General features: G+C 43.1%; 1 protein-coding gene across 2 annotated transcripts in view; it reads left to right on the top strand.

Annotated features, from left to right (window-relative positions):
* The first annotated feature begins 6,165 nt into the window (after nt 1–6,165).
* ARHGEF28 (Rho guanine nucleotide exchange factor 28) overlaps nt 6,166–11,603 on the top strand; it is a 309,233-nt gene continuing 303,795 nt past the window's right edge. Inside the window, exon 1 of one of the 2 annotated variants that reach the window (XM_036886062.2) lies at nt 6,166–6,667. The gene's annotated coding sequence lies outside the window, so the exon portion shown is untranslated. The remainder of the gene's footprint in view (nt 6,668–11,603) is intronic. The other variant, XM_036886063.2, reaches the window with a different exon arrangement.

Raw genomic sequence — 11,603 nt, 5'->3', positions numbered from 1 at the left:
ATTTTTTCTATTACAAAAATGTTGCAGTGGGTGTAGTTATGCATGCATTATCATGCCCTTGAATATCCTTGTAGGATGAAGTCCTAAAGGTAGACTTTGGTTTTCCTGAATTCTGAGCTTAAAACAAATATCATCTTTTCTTCCAGTTTTAAAATGAGTATAATTGACATAGAACATTGTGTATGTTTAAGGTGTACAAATGTTGATTTGATACATTTACATATTGCAATATTATTACCACCCTAGCATTACTAACATCTCCATCACAACAGATAATTATAATCTATTTTTTTGTGATGAGAACATTTAAAATTTAGTCTCTTAGAAGTTGGAAGTATATAATACAGTATTGTTGACTATAACCATTACATTGTGCATTAGATCTCCAGATCTTACTCATTTTCAATTTGCAACTTTGTACCCTATGGCCAACTTCTCCCCAATTCCCCCACTCCTCAGCTCCTGGTAGCCAATACTCTATTCTGTTTCTATGATTTTGGCATTTTTAGATTCCACAAAGAAGTGATAGCATGCAGTATTTGCTCTTCTGTAAGGGCCCCTTGTAAGCTTACCTGTCCTATGTACCTCATTAGAGTGCTGAAGAAAGAGCCTTACCCAAACATCCAACTCAGGGGAGCATGGGAATGAGGTCCTTTTAGAACTGAAAACAGCACAATGAGAACAACAACAAAACAGTTGCTGTGCACTGAACTTATCAGCAATCAAATGCATCTGAATTTTAGAAAGCTGAGTTAAAATATTTTTCTTTAGTTCTTTTTTTGGAGGGAGACTGATTCATACTGATTTTATTTATAGATTTTCTTGTCTTTTCCTTCCTCTGTCTGCTGTTTTTAAATGGAAAAACAGGATTTGGATCCTCTTTAATGACTAATAGCTGCCCAAAGCTAAACATGCTTTTGGAGGCTTCTCAGTGACATGTGCAGAACACGAAGCTCTATCCTCACCGTCCAACTTGTCACCAAAAGTCTTAAACATAATTACAGGCCATGTGACAGTTGCACACATCATTTTCCACCTTTATCATCAGTGGCCAGTTGCACCTCCCTGATCAAAAGGGTGTTAGTAATCTCAATTGTCAACTCTGTTTTTTAAGGGCTTTTATTATGTAACTGAAAACTGGCTCCGTGCTGGGATTTAATATGTTTATGTGAGGGTTCAGAAGGTGTGAGGGGATTGGAGAAATGCTAGATACTGAGCTGTTCTGCCCCTCACCCCATACCTGAGCACTGCCCTGGTACCCTTGGAAACAAAATTGCTGACTGATGGAAGATTTATGGATGGATGCTTTTGGAGCATTATCTAGCTGGCTTGCATTGTAAAGTTATCACCAGGAGATCAAAAACAGACCTTTGAGTTGGTTTAAAATGTAGAGAGTCAGTCACAACTTGAGGATAGCTGGAGCCATTTTGTTAAGGAAAAACCCAACCAACCAGGGATGCAAATAAACAATCACTTGCTGATATGAAGACTGTTCTAGATTTTGGGAAGCACCTCTACAGTTCCTTGGGTGGATCAAGATAGGATTTACTGGCCCTTCACAAGTCAAAAAGATCCGGCTTTTCTCAAAGGGTAGGGAGTATCAACAAAAAGTTGGCTTCCTAGAAAGTTTGCTTTGGGAAACTTAGGAAAGAGCAGAGGAACTGATTGTGTCATTGTAGATCAGCTGACAAGCAGGAAGAAAAAAATGTGCCTGTGTTACTTAGAGTCTACATAATTCCCAAACTGGTCTTGCATTTCAGAAGGGCCAGGAAGTGTGGTCCTATCTCTATTCAAAACTTTTTGAAACCGCACTGTCCAACAGAACTTTCTGCAATGATGGAGGTGTTCTATATCTGTTGTCCAATATGAACACGTGGCTATTGAGCACTTAAAAAGTGGTTAATGCAATGAGGAAATGATATTTAAATTTTACTTAATTTTACTTAATTTAAATTTAAATAGCCAAATGTGACTAATGGCTATCATGGCAGACAATGAAACAATCATTAATTTTTGTTGAGGTTACTGTATTGGACAGTAGTGATGACAGTGAGGTTGTTTAGCCATGAATGGCCACATCACAGTTTTTAGGAACTGATTGACATTGATGTTTCCTATAAAATGAAATCTCGTCATTATGTTTTCTTTTCAAAGAAAATTCCCAGAGAAGTTCCTGAGATGTAGTCCTGGATCTGAAGGTTAAAAAGAATTGGGCCTGAAAGGTCAGTGTTACCAAGGGAGGGTCTCTACATAGTGTGAATCTCTAAAGACTAGCTTTGGAGGGGGCATAAAATAATGGTAGAATTTCAGAGCCTCAGGAATCAGCTGAAGAGGAACAACTTTTTGTTAATGGGGCATTTCCAGTGTTCCTCAAATCACAGACATGGGAAGTGATGAACTCTGTGTATTTATTTACAAGGCTGGCTTCATTCAAGAGGCAACTTATATCTTCCCCAGTATCTTCCTGTTGTTCATGTAAATAACATACATGCAAATATCAGCCACAATAGTTGTGATGTACTTTCCTAAAAAAGCTTAGGACTAAAGGGAACCCTGAGCACTCAGCCACGTTGTCAGTACTGTGGTTCCAAGGCAATCTTGCCTCCCTGGGTTCCTTCCTGTTTAAAAAATAAAATAAAATAATTATATTTTACTACTCCATGGTTATAAAGACAAATATATTAACATTATATATCAAAATATTTTCTTTGACCTTGAAGTTCATCTTTTTCCTTCTGATTAAGAAAAATTAAAACATTTTCATTGGTCCCTAAGAGTATTGTTGGCCCTGGGCACTGTTGTGCTTGGTGGAGAAGTCCGCCCTGTTAGAGAGTCTGTAACTTCCTTTTAGGGAAGCTCTTACACTTAAAACTGGCTGGCAATGGCCTGTTACTTTCTTAAAAGGTTGCAGAATTTATTTCATGCAAAGTTGGTGCACAATAAATATTAATTGGTTAAAAACATTCAGAGATGTCAAGACTTCTCTTGTAACAATTTAACTATTTCTCTACTCTGTTCCTAATGTCCATCTTGAATCTCTTATTTTGGTACTCAGGGTATGGTCCACCTACAAGCACATTGGACCACCTGGAGCTCGTCAGGCCTAGTATCAGCCTCCATCTGATATTGAAATTACATCAGAATTTACATTCTTACAAGCCCTCCAGGTGACTCATATGCACAATGCGCTGAAGCACCACTGGCCTGCAATTTAAACGGGACTGTTCATTAGGACAAATGGAAGAATCTCATATAATTGAGTTTCTTTCCTTTCTCCAGTGACAATAAATTTAGCTCCTTTAGTCCAGCTGTTCCCAACTTTGGTGGACTATTGGAATAATGGGGATCTTTAAAAAGCAACATGTGGGCCCCATCCCCTAGAGATTCTGAAATACTGGTCTGGGGTGGGATTGTGGTAATCAATGTTTATTTTGCTTTTTTAAAAGCTTCCTAGGTGGTGCTAATGTGTATCCAGAATGAGAACTGTGAGTGTTTCCCCACCAAATTTGTTCCCTGATATTGATCATGGTATTTTTCCTCTGTGTTCTCTGACATCCTCAACCTGAACAGCCAAGTGCATAATCCAGAACTAATTTCAATTTCATACCTTGGAGTTTGACATCCTCCGTTACTTATCTCAAAGCTCGGAAGTGTTTTTCTAATACATCTATATTCTGAAACATTAATTGCCATCACTTCTTGCATCTGTATTATGTGTCCCATAATCACCTTGGGTCGTTTAATCTTCACAATGATAGTAAATACTATTCTTATGCTCATTTTGCAGATGAGGAAATGGAGGCTTAGAAGGGTTGGATCTTCCCCAGGTTGTCATATTTCTAATTTCAAAACTTGTCCATCTCTGCAACCCATAGGTGGCTTGCATCCCTCACCACCCTACCACTCCCCTAACCTAAATTTATTGTCTTCTAGTATCATATACTTTATTTAGGAAACACCAGTAATTTTCTAACTCTTATAGCCAAACATAGATTTATAATGATTCAATCTTTGGGAATTATTGGCAAAGGAAATAGAATGAAGAGCAGGAACGAATTAAGTAGATAATAGAATTTAGGGGTAGTTATAATCCATTAAAGAAAAGTTTGAGAATTGTGATATACATTTCCCTTTCTGCATAACTGAAGTGATAGCTTACTTAAAAAATACTAAATACTGTAGAGCTAGAGTTTCCACATAAATATTAAATACTCCAGAAGTACCCTGTGTTACGATTATGGAGATTACTAGAAGAAACAGTCTCTGTCCTTGAAATGTCAAGTTCAAGAGTGTATAAGAACTTAGAATATCCCACATATGACATTGAATATAATCAGGTGCTCAATTTTGTGGTAAGGTCATTAAGCCTTGTCAAAGTTCAGAGGCTGGCAGAAACCAGGACAAGAAGTCAGATTTATGGAGGAGGTCTGTCTGAAAGCAATGGGATGAATAAAGACTGAATAACTAGAAAAGCCAGAGCTGAGCCGGGACACTGGTGTAATACTCACTAGGAAATTATAATTTTCCCAATTGAATTGCCAATCTGATTTCTTGTTGGCTGGATGTCTCCTGTCTGGGGACTGAGAATAGGTTGTCTTTGAATTCTAAACAAATGCTATCCCAGCCAAGCATGCACTATCTGTGTCCTGAGTGACCTATATCTGGAGCAGCAAAGTCAATCAGATGCAAAGGATTATTTACACAACTGAAAGGTTCTTGCCTCATACATTCACAGGCTTCTTTTAAGGTTTAGAGTACACTTTGCTTAATATTTGAACCTAGAGAAGTTGAAAGCCAATTCTTACTTAAATATTGATCAAACTCAGTACTTGGGAGAAGCAAGAAAACTGCAGGTTGCATGATTGTATGTCCTCAGCTGGTGAGGTTCCACAATTACTAGTTTTGTTTGTTTCTTTTGAGGGGGTAGGCCTTTGGGGGTAACTTCTTATACCTGTTGCTTCTCCACATTTTCTTATATTTTTAGATCTACATATCTGCCAGAGTTAATGAAAAAGAAAAGGAAAAAGGCAAGAAAGAAAGAAGAAAATAGACAGTGATTCAATACTAGTGATGTGAAAAGGAGAATAATAACAAAGGCCACTAACACATCAATGTTTTTGCTCACCAGAGTTTGGAAACCATTTTTGTCTGGGGTGTTGATTCAGTTAATCTCTAATTTTAGGGTTGGAAAGATTTTTTATTTTTGAAAAGGATATATTGTTTTAATTTTTATCTTGAGTACCTTGACATCCTGGCTGTAGACAGGAACTTTTCCTTTAGAAGGCAGTGTCTGAGGCCAGACCTTAGGTTCACAGCTGTGTGAAATAGAATCAGCTAGGATTGCAGCACGGGGTGGAGGGGGGTGCGTGTCAGGAGTGCAATGCCAATTTGGGGCCCCTTTATTAAGGCTTTATTAAGGCAGAATGCCAGACCTTTGCCTTGGAACAGGACCAAAGACTTCAGATACAGTATGTGTTTTTTTCTACTTTTCCTCAGCTTTGCTCTCCTTCTCAGCAGCTATATCAGCGAGGTGGGCTGGACAAGGAGAGGACAGGAAGGGGCCCAGAAACGGCCGACGCCTGGGAGAGGTATTGGTGATGCTGGGGAAGAATGCTCCATTCTGGCTCTTTGTTTTGGAGGCCAGCTTCCTGGGGCTAACCCCTGTCCTGGTTTTGTGGAAGGCAGGACTCATGGTGATTATTAAAAAAAGTCAAATCAGTAATTTTGCTTCTAAAGCTACTGTAATTTTTCTGGAGTCTGTTTTATGAAGGTCTGAGTGATAGAGAGGCTCACTGGTTGGAGTTGCTTCAGTTCTATCTGGAAAAGCTCACTGGATGGTAAGAGAGTCCCTCTCACACTGTTGTTCATTGTAAAAGCAGGTGTGGTTTTCATGAGAATTTTGAAATTAGTGACTCCTAATGGAGCCACTTGCATGTATGTGAGCGCAGAGCGTGGCGCCGCTCGCAGGCTTTGTGTCAGAGGAACAGGAGCCTGAATAAGTAAGGGCGCCTGCTGATTTTTACGTAGCATTTGGGCCATTCTATATCCCAGATGTGGTGGCTTTTGGCTGAGGACAGCCTGAGCCTCCCTGGGGCCTGGCACAACCCCTTCCCCGAGCGGGCAGGCCGGCTCCTTCTTCCGGCGGCACCAAAGCTAGGCCCGTGGGGGGCCAGGGCGGAACCTCGCACTCCTCAGGCCGGGCAGGGCCGCACCAGCCTCCGCCCGTCAGGACGCTCCCTGCCAGGGGAGGGAAGCCGAGGCGAGCTAGCCGCCGCCCCGCGGCGGGAGGGGTCCCGCGGAGACAGCGCGGTCGGGCAGCGTCAGGTTTCCTCCTGGAACCGGTGTCGGGCGCGGCGGCGGGCAGGCCTGGCCATGTGATGCCGTGGCCAGGAGGTGGGCAGCCCGGGATCCAGTGGCAGCCGGCAGGCGCGGAGGAGTGGGGGCGGCCCCAGCTGCGGGCGCAGTCAGCAGGGCCCGGGAGCGCGGCTGCGGCTCCGCCCCTCCGCGTTGGCCCGGGCCGTGCAGCCGCCGGGCGTTGGCAGCCTCGCGGAGAGCCGTCCCGGCTCCTGGCGGCGGCGGTTGGGGGCGCGTTCCGGACGCCGTGGGGCAGGACGCGGGGGGCAGCTCCTCGCTTGGGTTCCGGAGGCTGCGGGGGCTACAGCTCCAGGTAAGTGCTCTTCGGGACTCCACCCCCCGCGTCGCTCTGCAGCCCTGGACGGAAAAGTTTGGCCACCTCGCCCAACTTCGCTATAGCGGTGCTACTTTCAGGGTCCGGGGGTCGCGAGGGTCAGCGGAGGCGGGAAGGGGGTGTACTGAGGGCTCCAAGGCAGGAGGGAGGCCACCGCCTCCCGGTCCCGCGGGCCCGGCAACAAGTGCAGAGGGCTGCGCAGCTCAGCACGGCGCTCAGCTCTGGCGCGCGGGGGCTCGTGCGGCGCGGTCCCTCCTCGCCCCCTCCCCCGCTGGCCCCGCGCCGGGGTGGGCTAGTGGAAGCCTGTCCTGTGCCCTTCGGACGCCAGGGAAATGCGCTCCTGCGGTGAAGGGAGAGCCTGCAAAGCTGGGGTCCGTCCTGCCCATCGGTGACTGGGGCCCCGATGGTGTTTGGCAGGGCCACTTCCCCAGAGTGCAGACCAAGCGCAAGCTCAGGACACAGGCACTAATGTTTCTTTTGTGTGGAGGCATTTGCTGTATTTTAAAAGGCATCTACAGATATCTTGACTTTAGGACAGGCGGTTAGATTCTTTCTGTCGGGCTCCTTTATGCTTATTCTCTGGATTCGTTTGCCCCGTGAATGCCTGAAATGTGGGTGGTGGTACCCTAACCTGCTCTTGCTTAGAGTTTCCGCAGGGGACATATGACTGGCCTACGCTTGGTCAGGGAGGCATCCTCGCCTGTTAAGGGCTGTGTGGAAGCTGGGTGCTCGGGCCACCTTGGAAACCCAGCTCTGGTTTCCCAGATACCAATTAGATTTCCAGGAGAGAATCCGTCTGCCTTCCTAGGAACCCGCAGCGTCTCCCCATTGGTTACAGCTGGGTGGGTTGGGGAAAGGCAGCAACATCTGTGTTTGCCTAGCTCCTCTCCCTCATTGACCCTTGCCTGGTCTAGACAAACCAGTGCAGACTCAGGGTTATGGAGGTTTACTACCAGACCCGCACCAATTGGGTCAGAAGTGTGAAGTAAGACATTTAGAAATAACTAATCTGTGGTCCTGTGGGGGTCCCTGGTTTTCTGAAGCTTTGTCACCAATGTGTTCTGCAGCCCTGAAACTGTCAGGGGAAGGGAAATTCTTTTCACAAGAAAAATGAAATCGAAGACTTGTCCTTGTTAGGTTTTGGGGGTTGGTCCTTTTTTTCCCATGACAATCCAAGCACGGATTACTTTATCTGGGAAGGTTTCTGTATATATATCTGTCCTGGATTTTTATATACACATCCTTAAAGCAAACAAGTGTTTGCCTAATCTTGATACATGGCCAAGTAACACCTCTGGAGTATTTGGAGGAAAAGAGTAATGCAAAGACCTTTGGAATTTTCTTATTCAACGGTGTTTCAATATAATGTTCTGATGTGGATATTCTACATGACTATTGTGCTCATTTACTTTGATCAGTTAGGAACTTGGATAGCATTGGCCTCCTATTTAGTGGTTAGGGAAATTGAGGCACAGAGCTAGCTACTGGGTGTGTGACTCAGATGAATGTTCTGGCTAATGGGAGAATGGAGAATAGAGAATCAGTGTTTGTCCTACTTTTGACTGTTTTGCTTTTCAAAACCATATAACCTGGCCAACCAAGAACAGGTTATGTAACAGGTGTGTCATTAGACTTTCCTTTGAAGTACCTGTCCTGTCCTTTAAGCAGTTTAGAAATCCTTAAAGAGGAAAACAGTGGTTGGTAACTAAGGCTCTATGAAATTTCATCAGGGACTTTACTTAGGTTTCACACCTCTTTAAAATCGTGAGCACTGCAGAATTCAGAATATTTTCTCATTGTGCTCTTGTAAGAAGTGTTGTGGCTAAGATTTAAATTGGGCAGGAATTTCAGGTGAGCTGATACATGACCTTCTTTAGTATATACCATTTGAGAAAAGGAAATGTGTTCTACATACGTATCAAAACAAGGAGAAGAATATAGTATTACTTCATGTTGAGCTTTCTGTACAAAATTGGTAACTACTCTATTGTTTCTTTAGCTCCAACTCAAATCCTGCCAGAGTTTGAGCAAGTGCTGACTTTACAGGAAAGAGACTTAGGATATAAATGTTGGAAAACTCTTTACAGTTGAGGCATGGCTAGGATGGTACTGCACAGGGCCCAGTTAATTTCAGATTCACAGGGTGACTGGAATTTTATTTAATTTACTGATCAGATATGACAGATCTGGTTTATGTAGGTTTTGTCTAATTGCATTTCTGTGTATGCAGCTTTAGAGGAGCAGAGAAGCTATAGGATGTTTTTTTCCTGTGACCTTAAGATTTGTCATGAAGAGATGGGTCAAGCTGGCAACTCCTATTAAGAGTTCTAAATTAAAACTGTTATACTTGAAATGTACCAAATCAGGGAATTTTGCCATGTAGAGTTGTACTGTAAATATTATGCCACCCTGGAGGGCTTGAGTCCAGATTCCTTACTTAAGCAAAGCTGGGCTTGGAAATAACTGAGTACAGGTCAACTCCTATACTACAGAACAATTTGCCCTGATTGCATGGTACTGTTGTTTTGTTCAATCTCTGTAATCCTTAGTTCTTTGGTTGTTATTCTGGTGTTAAAAAGTTCTCAAAAGCTTAAAGCAGTGTCACTCTGCTGTTCTGCTATTTTGACAGTGTCTATCATGCTCCTCTTTGAACATTTTCATTTATATTCAACACATCTTTATTGAGGGCCTACAATGTGTCTGGTACTTTGATTTAATTCTCTAGACTGTGAATTTTAGATCTAAGGCAATACTTTTCTGGTTTTGCAGCTTTTAGTTTCCAGTACATTTTGAGTGAGCTCTTGCACACTTGACACTAAAACATTTGGCTGGCAAAATGTCATGTAACTTTCATGTGCTAGTGTATCTTCTTAATTGACAACAATTTTCCCTGTAATTTAATCTCAGGCAAAATTGTAATTTGCTTATTTCTGCCATTATTGCTCCTGGACTGCTTCTCTTGGATAACCAAGATAATGAGACTTGACATTTTTAATATGAGGGAAAGTGCAAGTAATTGTATATTGGGCATTTGTTACAGTGATCTGTTTTCAACACTTTTATTAAAGGTGTGTATTCTTCAGAGGTGGGTTCTTTTAAGCTCTTCCTCAATTAATAACTTGAAGTTTGATTCTGTAGAAAGTTAATGTAAAAGTAACAATCCTGTTAATAGAAGAAAACATCTTGTATTCATGAGGGAAGGCCAGCATAGGTGGAGATGGACAAGACTACCTTTGCTTTGCATGGTAGCGTGTCCAGAAAAGACCCTTCTAAACCAGGCCTTAAATAACATCTTGCCTATTTCAAGTGGCAGGCTTCATTTGACCTGTGTGCACATGACCATTTTGTCTTTTAAAAATGCTTAAGATATGAATGATTTACACTTGCTTCAAATGTATAGACATTCCCTTAATAGATGATTAAGAGATATAACAGATATTGAGGAAATCTATGCTTAGCTCGAGTTCATTATCAAACACTAGTGATTGTGCCCTTTGTGCTTAAGGTGTCTTCCCTTTCTACTTTACTATAATTTAAAATAATTTTAGATTATAAAGTGGCTAAGAATGGGGACTCTAGAGCCAGAATGTCTTCTTGGACATCCCCAGGTTTGTCCTGGCTGTGCAGCCTCGTTACCTGGGTTTCCCCTTTAGTAAAATAGGGATAATCATCATAACCCACCCCCTCAGGTTGGTTTGAGGATTCAATGGGTTAATATATAGAGATCCTTCTAGAAGTGTCTGGAAGAGTAAGTGCCAGAAAATGTTGGTTTTATTTATAATAAGTGAAAAATAGACCATTAAAAGGAGTGGTAGTTTTAGCAGGTTTCAGGAGGCAGTGAGATGTCTGTATCCCCAGGGGAAAGTCCCCTAGGCTGGGAGTCCCAGGCCTATGACCTCCCAGTTGTGTAACCTTGGACAAGAATCATCCTTCTCTGGGTCTCAATTTCCTCAGCTGGAGCAGAAAGGAGACTTGATGGTCTCTAAGGACCTGCCAGTTCTAACATTCTAAACCATCATGAAATTTGAAAGGAGGGCATTTGTCAACTTGATCTTCCCTGGTTTGGGAACACTCTGGGGAAGGTGCAGTTCACAGGGTTGATGCTGTGCCCTCAGCAGGCAGTTGTGAAACATTTGAAGGAATTATAAAATCTGAGTACTGCTAAGTAACCCCACCTTGATCACCAGACAGTCATCAGGTGGAAATCACAGAGTTATCTTTCCGAACTTAGTGCAGAGAGATTTCAGACATGGCAGTTGATCCCACCCATGTAGGTCACAAGCTACCCTCCTCCCTTTCTTAGGAGCTCCCCACTTGGAGGAGGGGGTAGTGTAGCTCTAGGAACACGAGGGGGCTGATTTTTTCTTGGGATTCGTGACAGTTCCATGTCTGATACACGGGACAACCTCGCCATTAGCCTTTGCAGAGATGCTGTTAACCAAGGGGCCTGGAACAAAGGAGGTCTCGTTAATGATGTTTAAGTATTGAGGAGGTTTCCACTGAGCCAGATGGTTCAGGCAGAGCCCTCTGGGGCAATTTGTTTCTCCCCTAATGACCCTTTTTGGTTGTCTGCATTTTCACCTGACTCTTTGTCAAGGTTTCTCTTGCTTCAGCCTCCTGGTTTGCCCTGTGGCCAGGTGTCAGAGTTTCAAATGGTGTGCTCAGTGATTAGATTATGGGCTATTTATTTCAGGCCCTAAACCAGAATTCCAAGTGTGGTTCATTGGAATGCCCTAGGTTCGGAATTGCTCAGGTGGGCCTGGCATCAGTTTTTTAAAAAGATGATTCTGTTGGGTTTGCTAGCTTCTTCCCCAGACTTTAGATGTTTCTGGCGTTCTACATCTGAGAGTATCGGGATGCCTGCCTCTTCTCATGATGTTCCTTTTATACCATGGGTATGTCTTCAGTGCCCTGC

This window comes from Manis pentadactyla, chromosome 2, assembly GCF_030020395.1.
Source record: "Manis pentadactyla isolate mManPen7 chromosome 2, mManPen7.hap1, whole genome shotgun sequence".
NCBI classification, from domain to species: Eukaryota; Metazoa; Chordata; class Mammalia; order Pholidota; family Manidae; genus Manis; species Manis pentadactyla.
The sequence above is the reverse complement of the archived record's forward strand: the minus strand, read 5'-3'. Positions and strand labels throughout refer to the sequence as shown.